This window comes from Lepisma saccharinum, chromosome 23, assembly GCF_977018435.1.
Source record: "Lepisma saccharinum chromosome 23, izLepSacc3.1, whole genome shotgun sequence".
Classification (NCBI taxonomy): Eukaryota; Metazoa; Arthropoda; class Insecta; order Zygentoma; family Lepismatidae; genus Lepisma; species Lepisma saccharinum.
In genome coordinates, this window is record NC_139251.1 from 62,802,283 (window position 1) to 62,816,226 (window position 13,944).

At 39.2% G+C, this 13,944-nt stretch overlaps 1 protein-coding gene across 2 annotated transcripts in view; it reads left to right on the forward strand.

Moving 5' to 3' along the window:
• LOC145977743 (uncharacterized) overlaps positions 1-13,944 on the forward strand; it is a 291,948-nt gene that overhangs the window by 221,931 nt on the left and 56,073 nt on the right. The gene's annotated exons all lie outside the window — the stretch shown is intronic.

A 13,944-nucleotide genomic window follows, 5' to 3' on the forward strand; every position in this document is an offset into this window, starting at 1 on the left:
GAACCCCAGAGCCGCTTCACACGGGAACATTGCTGAAAAATCACCCACCCCGGAAATCGAATCCGGGGCTCCCGCGTGGCAGTCAGAAGCATTTCCGACACCGCGATTCTGGATCAAAATTTCATGAATTCCCGAAATGACGGATAAACAACTCCGAATCAAAACTGGATGACAGTTTCAGAATTCAAGACTCAAGTTATTGGCTCTAAATTAGACTTTTTAATCCGATTGAAACAAAAGGTAAGGTATGGGGTTAATTGCGAAATCCACCATTTTGAAAATCCGCGTAAAAATGTAGCACCAACATCAAGATGTTTAACCAAGTTTTCCTTTTTTTGCAATTGCATTGAATCTGTAGCATGAACACTTCAAAGAAAGATACTGGGGTACGGACTTGATCTTGGATTTAAATGTCCGCCCATGGCTGCAACCCCATCTCCAATTTGTTCCGAAGTCAGTGATATTTCAGTAAAAGTTTTCACTGTCAGAATCTCAGTTAATTGGCTTCGTATCAGAGAGCACAACTGCACCAAACCCACGTTCCAGGGAGATACATCAAGCAGGTACGCCCATTTTAAAGATCACAGCAATGTTGCCACAACCAGAAAGCTAATTTCCCTGTTAGAGGTGCAAAATTTCCCGTTTTCATCCGTATTTTATCTTCAAGTTAGAAAAATTGAAATCACGATCAGAAAAGTTTATCAACCTTTAGTATTAGTACTGGTAGAATTATTACTATTTTCTCTCACTGATAGAAAACATTAGTTCATGGAAATATTACGATTGATTGAATGCATGCAAATAAGAAAGAATGATATGTAATGAATATTTATTATTGATAGTAAATCGTACATTTTGTGAAAAAATATACGAAATATAAAAGGTCCCATAAAAATAGGTTTGTACAGTGGGATCCATGCAAATTGTCCATGACTATTTTCATTAATTTTTCTCTTACATCCTATGTGTTTTAAAGCGATGGATTTTTATGTATGCTGGTGAAGAAGTTGTCAACAGCTTGTTTTGAGTTTTCTTTTAATTCTTGAAGCTGTTATTGCGTCAAATAAAGTGCACGAACATGGTGATGGACAATTTGCAAAGTAATACTCATGGATCCCACTATACTAGTTGATTACTCCAATAATGTTAGCAGTTAGAAGATAATAGAACTATATTTATTTTACCTGAACCACATCTAAAATTTTAATTATTATTCATTTTCTTGGGAAAACATTAGGTAATGAAAGAGAGGAAATGTATTTCACACCCTAACAACCTTTGAATCGAATATCTTGAAATTTCCCCGCAATTTTGATACTTTTTCATAAAATTCCTCCTTTCCATTTTCAACCACAATTTTGCTTGAATTCAACGAGCGGTGGGAAATTTCCCTCCGTCTGGCAACATTGGATACGATGATTGTATCACAGACTATCATCACAGGAAAATTACCAGCTGGATCGTTAGGACCATATCTGAAAGAAAAAAAAACTGGTTCCGCTCTGGCATTCTAGGAACAGCCCTTTCTGTGAAACGTTTTCATGGTTTTGTGGTTGCCATCGACTAATCTCTAAGGAGGGCAGACGAGATGAAGATATTTGAGCTAGATGGAGCGCAACGGCCATGTTGGAAATTGTTGATTGTTCGTTTTGAGCGATATCAGTGAGATTTATTGAAAATCAGTGGCTGGTAACTAATCTGTGAGTTTTAATCCGTGTTTTGCAAAAGATAGATAACTTGTTACAGTTAAAATACTTTGATTTTCAAGCAACAGTAACTGTAACCTGGGGGAGGGGGCAATACCCTTCATGAATTTTAGAGCCAGTCTAGAGCGCGGGATCTTAAACCACGTTTTGTGACATCAGAGAGCTCTTCCAATATTTTAAACCCGTACAGATTATAACGGTTGTACATCTCTTCAAAAATTGTAAAAACACTGTTTCGCACTGTTGCCACGTCGAAGCACAACTCCGTGAAAGATCTCGTTGTGGAGTTCGTCTTTGTAATCCATGTGATGCAAACTGACAGTATTTGCACGAACTAGGCAACGCAGCCCAGTTGACGGTGCCACACAGTGCGCGGGAACCAGCGACTTTCGTCTTGCTCTCGCTTTCCTATATCCATGTGTGGCACCAGCGCAATTCTCCCAGTCGCCTATTTTCATAGCCGTGTGTTTGGTCAACTTTTACAGTATACACCTAGGCATAGGCACAATGAGAGAGGAAAACGTAACCCCCACATGCATCCTTACTTTTTTAAAAAATCTTATTTATTGAATTCAACAACAAAACACCATGAATCACAATAACATATATGTAATAGTTGATTCATTGATTGAATTAAGTTGCTTTATTTCGCTTTTCTCCCGCATTTGGCTAATTGCGACGACGGGGATGAGTGATGATATTATGAAATTGATGTAGGAACACTCACAAAGTACACCCATGTCCAGGCCGAGATTCGAACCCGGGACCCGTCGCGCTAACAACTCCACCACGGAGGTTGGCTACGCCACTGATAGCCTATGTATAATTGTTATTTTTGTGAAAGTAGATCCTACTTCCGTTGATGCTCTGGTGAAGTCATGACTTCCAGAAGAAAGAAGTAGCGACGCAGTGATGCCAGGTACTGCCTGTCCTTCCGAGAAAAGATGCATCTCGTCCACCTCCAATTTAGCATCGTTTCCACATATCTCCGCAGAGACCTTGAACAAACAAGACATACACACACTGGAGATGGCTCTGAAGGACAAGCAGAGAAGCGTCCCTTTGTTATGCAGATCCAGAGATTCATATTGTTATGTGTGGTGTGAAGAATTGCCAGTTCCAAGGATTCCTCATTGGCCGACAAAACCGACAGGTGGATGCGGTCATCAGATTCCCCTCGATTCTTCATTGTCCTTCATTCGGCGTCTACATACAAAAGCAGTAATTATGCTGATTCAAGGGTCGGATTCATAACGTATTCTTCTTGCCCGTTACAGGTATAGATGCAGCTCCAGAAATACCTTCATTGTGAATATAGTCTGATTGGCAATGGGTGATATGAAGACTGAAGGAAAGAATTTTGTTTCGCCTAATTTCTCGCTTCCTTTGACCTTCCTTGTTCCGTGATTGGCTCTTTAAAAGGCGATCCCTCAAACCCCGCTTTCTCGGCACGTCTTGACCATATATAGGGTGAGGCAGAAAACCTGATGATTTTAAAAATGATACAACACAGTAAAAAGCTGAGTTAGTCTTTATTCATGTGCTAGCCTTATAGCCATATTACGCCATTATTATTGAAAATGAAGTGCGGAAAATAATATCTTGGAAAAGGCTCCCATTTTGGTCCACACACTGCTGGAGTCTGTCGCTGAAACTTTGGACACTTCCAATCGAACTGTGAGGCGGCAGTCGGAAATACAAATAGGAATGTCACAGACAAACAGAACTTGAGCGGTGCACTTCAGTGCTGCAGAACTGGAGTTCCGACATTTCCGACACCGTAATTTGCGACACTAAGGCAAAAACTGGTTTTCTCCCGTCATAAGCGACACTGCTTGGATTTTCCCCTACGATTTCTAATTTGTTTACCAGAATTAGCGACAATTGCGTACGTGCAGCAGCAATAGCGTCTCTGAAGAAAATATTTCCTGAGGCTCAGATCAGTGGTTGTAATTATCACTTTAACCAATGTTTGTGGCGAAAGGTGCAGGAGTTGGGACTGACAAACGATTACAAAACAGATCCAGACGTGCGGCTGTGTATAAGAATGTGTTCAGCTCTGGCTTACCTCCCTGTGGCTGACGTCGATGATGGATGGCTGTATGTGATGGAAGATGCGCCAAACCACGACATATTGAGAAATTTTTTGGATTATTTCGTTGTACAGTGGATGAACAAGTCTGTTTTCGACTTTTCTATGTGGAACTGCTCCCAACAGCGGCACAGGACTAACAATGCAGTCGAGGGATGGAACAATACAGTTAATGTATTGACGGAAAAGTCAAGTCCTAACGTGTACCAATTAGTGAAGACTAAGATTAGAAGCTGTGTACAACGACTACTTATGTGAGAGGAGGGCCTTGAATCTTAAAGGGAAACGTAGGCGACGTCAGTACATTACATTAGATGAGAGAATACAAATAGCGTTTGCCGACTATGAAATGCATAGAGGTCTTAAGCGCTTTTTGAGGAGAATGGCGTACGTTCAGAAATTAGAATGAAAATAGTAAGATGTTGGTTCAACTACACGAGAAACGACGCATTCTACATTTGTACATTGACAAGGGATTGCAGTTTGCTCCTATACTGAGAAGGGCTCTAAAAAAATCCGTCATTGCCAAAGGATAAATACATCCAGCTTTTAAACACACCAGCTTCCATGATGCTGCCAGTCCTAAGCCTGGATAAAGTGTGACGGGAAGCTATTTACACTTTGTGTCGCAGATGACGGTGTCGCAACTGTCATGGAATATATTTTCCACACAGTGTCGCATATGACGGCAGAAATGCTAGTGTCGCATACGACGGTGTCGCAAAAGTCGTGGATTCTGCAGAACTTCCCATTAGGTTTTGAAAGCATTATCTCGCTATTTTATGTTCTCACGAGAGAAGGGACATTTCCTAAAAAAATCAACCCACTTGTTTCTTGCCAGTGGGAAAGTTTCTGAACAAAAACTTTAGTTCCAGGAAATCTCGTAAATCCTTCCTTTTGGAGCAGATAGCTAGTGAAATAAAGTGACAAGTGACTTAGAAAAAGTTCATGGGAAAGTAGTAGCCAAGAAAATTATTCTGGTTTTGAACAAAATTGAAGGGTTTTGTACGCTATGTTCAATTGCTGATGTTTTGACTGGGAACATAGTTTACATTATGCTGTCGATAGAGGTGGAAGGGGCTTTTCAGTGTTCAAATCTATGCTAAGAGACAGTCGGCAGTCAATGCTGTAACAATCTACGTATCTTGTTAGTAGGATATCGCGAAGCAGGACTCCTGAAATTAACATGTGAGTTTGTTGTAAAATAGCATTTTGGAAAGTTTGTGGAGCATTTTCTTGATTTTAGACCATAATTGCATTTTTTATAGAGCATATGCTGGTATTTTATTGTGCATTAAAAATCCTAGTCCTAGTCATTAATCTCTATGTATACTTTTATTTTTTTAACAGGAAATTTGCCACAGGCTCTTAGCAGTGATGTGCGTCTACGCGTAAACAACGATAGTCTACATTCTACAAGTAGACTATTTTATACACGTAGATTACGTAATCTATGTAAACAACATGGCGAAAGGTGATAAATTTAACAAAGGGCGCCGTGGAATTAGAAGAGAATTATACTACGTATCAGTTGCTGATGTGTGAAGGGAACTTTTCATACTCTTTCTTCCAAATTCAAACAATTTCTCACCTAGGAAGAAACCTAATATAGGAAATATTCTAGTGTTTTATGGGGAAAAGACTACCCTTGCCTCACGACTGCCATCTCTTGTTGTTTTTTGCATATTATTTATCTTCATCCATAGTTGATGACAGAAGAGAAGAGAAATGTTGTTGTAAATAGGATTATTTTCATTTCGTTAGGAACCAATATAGTTTGAAAATGTCCCTTTCCTTTCATGAAAGCCTTAAATTAATTTCAATGCACTTTAGATTGTCTACGTAGTCTATGTAAACTACAACCCAATGTAATCTACGCGTAGATTACGTGTAGACAACGCATGTAGACGTAAACTTATAGTCTACGACACATCACTGGCTCTTAGCTAGAATTGACCTCCGGGGGGGGGGGGGGGGGCTCACGGGATGTCATGTGGCCTTTGTAAACCAAGTCCATTTTTCAAAAGTTTAGCAGTGTTAAATAAATGTAAATTATGTGTGAGTGTGTGAAGGTGAGTCATTAAATTCATAAATAAATCTAAAATTTAGAAATATCATACAATTACTACAGTTTTTTTCTATATCTTTTATAAACATCTCTTGAAGTACTAATATCAAGGGAGCTGATGGCAGTGCCAGGTTTGGCTGAGATCCCCCTGGCCCCTCCCTAGCTGCGGGCCAGAATTTGCGTATTACTTTTTGACAGGGTAAGTCAGCAGTTGGACAATGGCGCCTCGTAGCGGTGGGAAGAAACAGTTGTATGACAGAGTGAAATTAATTACGAGAAATCGCCAAGGCTACTGGTCTCATATTTCAAAAAATTCCCACCAGCCACGAACCAATAAATTTTAAAGCCTGCCGCAAATCTTGATTTTCGCAAACGCATCCTGTTTCAATGTTAATGAGTAGTGGAGGACATATATGCATTTCATGACATTGTCAGACGAAGGCCTTGGTTTATGCGGAACGAACAGCTAATTCGATGCCGTCCCCTTAATCTGCTTCATTGTAAATTCAACCTGAGGTTTCTTAACGAACTAAAAACAACTGTGACAAGAGTATGTGGGTTGTTCGGGGAGTTGCATGTTTCCGGAATACGGCTGCCATGTTTTCAGATCATGGAATTGAAATCGAGATGTGTGTCTGGAAATTGACGACGAATCTGAAGGTGTAGTAAGGGGTTACTAGGATCATTGGGGGCAGTGGCGTGCCGAAGAGGAGGGGGTTGGTGGGGGTTATAACCCCCCCTCCATTGGTTCAGTTATTCTAATAAAACAACGTCAAAGGTAGGAAAATATGGCGAAATGAGGACTGACTTCACAGAAAAAGTACACATATCCAGTGACTGATTAAGGTGGGTGCTTTTGATGCTGCAGCATTAGGCCAATTCCTGAAATAGGCCCAGATGAAAACCGACGAGAATTTTCCGAAAGCTGAACAGTTTTCTTTTGCTATATTAACCTGAAAATAAATCTTAAAATGAAATTTGGAGCCCCAATTTCGGACGCCTGGACACGGCGTTACTTAGTATACAGTTACTATTATTCTTTGCGCTGTGACGTAACTATAACGTCGTTGTGTTTATTGTTCACTGAAGATTTCAAGTTAATGCTATCAATTTTACGTTAAACAGTTTACTTAGTAATTTAGCTGCCTTTTTTTGCAATATCTTGGCGATTGTTGCCACTTAATTATTGTTCGGTAAGTGCGACGTAGTAAATTTTTCACCTTGAAAGTTAGTTGTACAGAAAGAATCGACGGTGTTTCATTGTTTCAGCATCAGGCCCAATTTCGTCTTAATCCGGCCCTGCACATAACCCTTCCCTTTAGAAAATCCTGGGCACGCCACTGATTGGGTGGCAAAATGACCTTCAAGCCAGGATGTACGTATATATGTGGCGACCCGGAGCCCCTCCACTCATACGATTGCGTAACGAAATAAAATGTTCAAACTTAAAAATATTAGGTTAATCATTGAAGATATTATTTACATGCATTGAAACAATTAAAATTCGGACTTAAGAAGCGATTTTCTTCTGGGTATTTTTTTTTAACCAAGTGCATGTCCTGCCAGGTTAACAATGGCAAGAAACAACTTGCAAAACGGAATAAATATGTCGATCAAAATTCTATAAGAATATGTCGGGAATGTGTGGCTGCAGTTAGCCACCACTTTCAACAACTCTACAACAGGGGATAGTACTCGTTATGCAATATAAATATAATTGTCTGCATGCTAAACAATAAGCGGGACGTTACGGATCGAAAATGCCGGCATCTGCGCAATGCCTCGCCGTCTGCAGTCACGCGCTATCTCGGCCCCGAACCAAAATGAATGCACTGTACAAAATCAGATTATAACATTTAGGATTTGTTAGATCGTAATTGAATTTTTAAAAACATAACACTCTTTTTTTTTTTAATTTTAAGACACTACTGGCTTTGTTTCATACTCCGCTTCATGCACGGAAATTCTAATTGGGACTGGACCTACAGTTTAAAGTGGGATCCGAACCACTATGTGTCTCCACCGGTTATCGAACCTGGGACCCCTTGATTACAAGGCGACGGCGTAGGCTCTACCCTTCCTTTTGCCCACACTGCTGCCGACAAAATGAGCTTGCATGAGAGATTTCGAAAACAATTTTAACAGAGCTAGAATCACACACACACAAGGATAAAGGGAGAATGAAAGAAATGTATAGATCGAGAAAAAACTTAATAGAGAAAGTGACAGAGAAAGCCAGACACAGGAAAAAGTGAAAGAGGGGGGAAAGAGATTGACTAAGTGAAGGGGAAATAAAGACAAGGAGAGGGGGTGGATACAGAAAAAGTGGGAAGGAAGGAAGAGAGAGTGTGTGTTTGTGTTAGTGTGTGAGGGAGGGAGAGCTAGAAATTGAGGAGCAGAGGAAGAAATAGAGCGAGAATGAAAAAGAGATACAGAAAAGGGAATGATAATGAGATATAATGAGAATAGAGAGAGAAAGTGATATACGGTATGTGCCAAAATATTCAGTACTGAAACTCGCGCATCTCAAATCATTTCAGTACTGTATATTTTGGCGCATACTGTATATAAGATGCAGACGGAATAGGTAAAATATAAGAAGATGAATGAAGGTAATAGAGAATTACGGCAAATAGGAAGAGAGGAGGATATGAAGAAAAAGAGAGAAACAGATATCGAAGCAAAAAGAGAAACGTGGTAAGGAAAAGAGAAAAAGGAAAGAGAGACAGTCATAGTAGCCAGAACCCCGAAGTCGAGCCCACTTGTAATCACCCTTGAGTGCACCGGAACAAATTCTCTGCTGACGTCACTATTAAGCTCTCTTTTCTCCCTAATTTTTACCGAAAAATATCAGTATTCAGTTTAGAATTTATAGTAGAACTGTAGCCTTCACACAAACTGCCGCTTAGCAGCGAGTGTTGATATTAACAACTAAGTTTAAATGTCAAAGTTCACAATTTACACACCAAAAATACCATATTATTATGGTAATAAGGATCCTATTACTTACTTCATTATTCAAAATGTTTGTTTTAAAAACTAGAGGCAGCCCTTCCCCCTCCCCCCGACGCTGTGCAACCCCTCTCCTCCGAATTTAGCTTCATCAAGATCCCAAGATACTTATCCTTGATTGCTGAATTATTTATACTTGTTTGTATTGTTGCTTTTTTTAATACTTGTTTATATTGCAATGAGTATAATTGTCCTAGACCCTAACAGGAAATGACATTGATAGCAAGAGTATCCAATAGATGGCGCTAGTATAATTGCATACATTTTACAACTTCACAGAATTGTTTCCAGTGTTTTGCACCAGTTCAACGATTTGTTTTAGCAAGCGTTCTTCCAGTTCATCGCTTTCAATTGGCTACGCTGACATAAAAAAGCTCCATATTACAATACTTTATTAACATACCTCAACTTCCGCATCCACAATGCCCTCTGTAAGGTCAAGATCGAAGTACAAGTTTCTCGAACCGCCAGCGGCACTTCGCCAGGTTCTCAGTAGGTGGCAGGGTTGTCGGAACATCATCATGACCTTCAGCCTCACACTCCTATATCAGTGTTGCCTCTGATTATAAATGTCTCTTAATGCACACATATTCATCTACAAACTCTGCTGTGGACTGAAGGTTAATTTTAAAAGAAACTTCAGTATTTTGTGGAAAAATGTAGGCAATTTGTCAGAACGTTTATTACTTTTGAATTACATATCATTAATGTAATTGTATTTGTTTTGGAAGTTCCTGGAATTGTATTGTTCCTATAGATATAATATAAATAATGTCCAAAACAATAAAGTAGTTTCTCATCCTGTGCTATTTTCTTTTTCAGTGCTATTCTTTAATAGAAACAAAAAATTTCTGTACATGACAAGAATATTATACTCCGTACTGAAATAAAATGCGTTTATTTCAATATTATTCATTGAAATTGAGCTTATTTGCAAAGTTTTTTTCCTTCTCCACTTTAAGCTCAAATAAGTTCACTTTATGCAGAGATAGGCTAATCGGGACTGGACCTACAGTTTGAAGTGGGATGCGAACCGCTGTGCAATATGCCTCTAATGGGGATAATCTGGGACGCCTTCATTGCAATTCGATAGTATTACCACTATGGCACCAAGACAGCCCAATCGGTTGTTATGAGGTCATTAACAATAAAAATTATTTACCTAATTTGTGATCAGAGGCTCAACCACGAATTTTAGTCTGGGGGCAAGTACCAGCATAAACGTACCAATAATAATAATAATTTGAATAATAATGTTAATAAAACTAATGTTAATAATAATGTTATTATGATATTATTATTATTATTATTGATTTACTTTACTTTACTTCGCTTCTTGTGCCACTTTTGCCTAATTTGCGAAGATGGGGATGAGTGATGGCATGATGAAAATGATGAATGGATACTCGCAAACATCCATGTCGAAGCCAGGATTCGAACCCAGGACCAACATTATTATTACTATTAGTAATGTTTGATAAATGCATTGCAATTATAATTCTTTTTACATTAACATAACTTTCATGCACTATATATGTTTCACATATATGCAACATAGAGCGACGTGGATACTAAATTGTGTATGTATTCAACATTATTATTACTATTAGTAATGTTTGATAAATGCATTGCAATTATAATTCTTTTTTACATTAACATAACTTTCATGCACTATATATGTTTCACATATATGCAACATAGAGCGACGTGGATACTAAATTGTGTATGTATTCAAAGTTTATTTAATAAATATTATATACAGCATATATTATTTAAATACATTACACAACCAATTCATCCATCTCGCAATAAACCAACAGCAAAAATGACATAAATTGTCACTAAAATGAACACGCTCCCTTTCCTCAAAACAATTGTTCATGCATTTAAAACAAAATCAATGAAGACAAGTCTTATTCCTCTGTCTGGTGATTTACAATGCATTACAGCGAACAAATACGAATTGCAGGCTGAAATCAATATTGATTTAATAGGGCGCAAATAATTTCACGGAACGCCAATGCATTCTCTCTTTTACAACTTTTGTACCTCCCCGATGGTGTAGTGGTAACATCGTTGCCTTGTGATCAAGGGGTCCCGGGTTTCGATACCCGGTGGAGGCACATAGTGGTTCGGAACCCACTTTAAGCATAGGCCCAGTCTCAATTAGCCTTTCTGTGCATAAAGTACACTACAAAGAAAAACACAGTCAATCAATTTTACAACTTTTTTCCTTTAGATCGTTCGGCGCCCAGGGCCAACTCCCACCACCCCATAGCTACGGTTCTGAACTTGATAAGGCTAAGAGAAGCAGATATTGCGAGCGAAGCGAGCAAGAAAATTTTACGAAAAGTATTTTAATTTGCATAAAATTTGAAGTTCTGGGCGGTAATTGCCCCCTGCAGTTACACTTTGCCGTCAATGTTTGCCCCCCTAGAACTAATTTCCGACCAAGGTTTGGACGGCAAATTCCTCCTGCCCCCCCTGTGGTTGTGCCACTGTTAATGATTGATACTTTCTTGCCAGTTTCCATGGTGGAATGGTGAATGTAAAGCTCTACAAAACCAGAGGTCTCAGGTTCGAATCCTGGTCATGCATGAATGTCATTATGTTTGTCCATTCGCCTGTTTCATCAGTTTTATCCTCGTCGTCGCCATGTAATCAAGGGTTCCCGGGTTCGATACCCAGTGTACATGCCTAGTGGCTTGGATCCCGCTTTAAACTGTAGGTGCAGTCCCGATTAGTCTATCTGTGCGTCAAGTGGATTTAAAAAGATCATTTTACAATTTAAACGTCGCGATTAACTAGAGAGGTAGAAAGTCATGTAGTTGAACAGTATTGAATAGTATTTTATTTTCTGAATTAGCAATGAAATGATCCTTTTTTGAAGGACGAAAGGTGGAACTTAGGTTGAACGTTTGACTTAAAAATCATCAAAATATATAATTTTCACTTGTAACTTAAAATTACCTAAATATAGTACCCTAAAACAAAAAAATGCACCGTATGAAATATAATATTTGTAATTAATAAATTGTTTTTATTGAACGTAAGATTTAGATAAGATTAAAATACAAGAGGAACAAATAAATGGTGTGATATGTGAAAGCATGTAAGAATAATATGTATTTTCTTCCATTCAGTGCCATGTGCCGTACTATTTTCTGATACTTCTCATCAGTGGCGGTGATTGGGTTCCAAAAAGTAGGAGCGAACTTGGGCGGCAAGGACAGTTTACTTTCCCTTGGTACATAAGGTTTAGCAGAGGCAACTGCTCCCACGCTCCCCCTAATCGCCGCCACCTCTTCTTATTAGTTCACTTTTTGAACTCAGAGTTGCAGTCAGGCCCGTACCCAGGGGAAGGGCCGTGGCGACCATGCCCCCCCCCCCTCGAAGTATGAAATATTTAAATGTGAGCCTATAAAAAGCCATTAAAAAAATAATACCAACGATATTACAAATTTTGTCTTTGCATAAATGTGTTTGTTGTGTAGAGCTACAAGCTAAAAAAGTCTGCAGTCTGCAATATTGTGTAGTTTAATTTTACAACCATTGATGTAAAACTTCCAAACGTCCCAATTTACTGTTTTAATCGGGACAGTCCATTCCTTTTAATCCCTGTCGCGACTTTTTTCGAGCTGCATTCGTGATGCAAAAATGTCCTTCTTTAACAACTCTCTCACAGAATTTTTCGAATGCTTCGAGAATTGAATGTAAACAATAAGCACTAAGCTGTACACCTTCTGACATCTTTGTCTGTAAGCGGCTGTGTGGCTGATTGTTGGGATGAAGGGGGGTGCATCGTTGTTGTGTTTCCGTTACTTTAGGCCATGATGTTTGCAACTCTACAATTGTAAGTTTAGTTCTAGCTGTAATATTGCCATAGCATTGGTAGTCACACACCATTTTGCCAACCACCATGGCGGACGTTCTTTGAGAGTGTGTTATTCAACAATTTCATCATATCATCGATCATCCTCATCGTCGCGATTATACGGGCCTGGTTGCAGTGCATACTCAAACTTTCAAATGTGAATGATAGTCTTGTAAATAGAAAAATTTCCTTCCGCTTAGCCTGAGAAAGGAACAGTAGATTTAATGCACTTCGGAAATAGCTAAGTTTAAGTTCACTACCTTCAAATGATGACCGAAAAATTGTTAAAATATGCTCAATGACGTACAAATGGATAAATTCGCATTTGTCACAACATGTAGTTCCATATATTTCAGGAACATATCACCCTCGCCAATAAAAGTAGTAGGGGTGTGCGGGATCCCGAAAAGTCGGGACCGGGATCGGGAAATAAAATTCCCGACCCGATCCCCACTTCGGGAAATGACATCCCGACTTTTCGGGATCCCGAGGAGTCGGGAAATACCGAATGGTCATTTTAAAAAGTCGTTAATTCTCGACGTTTTCTGCATTGTAAATTTCTGGAACTTATCGGAAATTGTTAGTTTTTATTCCAGAAATGCAAAAACAATTACGTAAAGTGAAAACGACCTGTAGAATTCGAGGTTTCCAGAGCTTCGGGAAATTTCGAAAATATTCCCCGTCCCGAAAATTTTCCGACTTTGTCGGGAGATTGCAAATTTTTCCCGTCCTGAATGTCGGGATTTAAAAAATTTCCCGTCCCGACCGAAAACATTCCGTCCCGCACACCCCTAAAAAGTAGTCATCAAAATTCTAACCCTACTAATCACTCTGCGGTGGGGATTTAAAACTTCAGGCAGTGGCAACACTGTGATATGCCTCATACCGCTTGGGCGAATCTTGAATGCAAAACCGCAAGTGAACAAAATGTTGCATCTTCTTCCTGAGCTAATGGGAAGACAAGAGAAGTTGGAGCAAAGAAAAATTAATGGCGGGTCATGTAATTTGCCATCTTATGTTATTTTAGGGGCCTGACACGTGACGTGAAAACTTGGTGAGCTGCTTCGAGCATCCGTGGGCTTGTATTCATTTGTTACGCCGGCCAGTTATTTCCTATTGTTCTCTGACTTCCTGAATGCTATCCAGTTTCGATTCACCTCTTCGGCTGAGTGTAGCTAATTGAAGGGCTGTT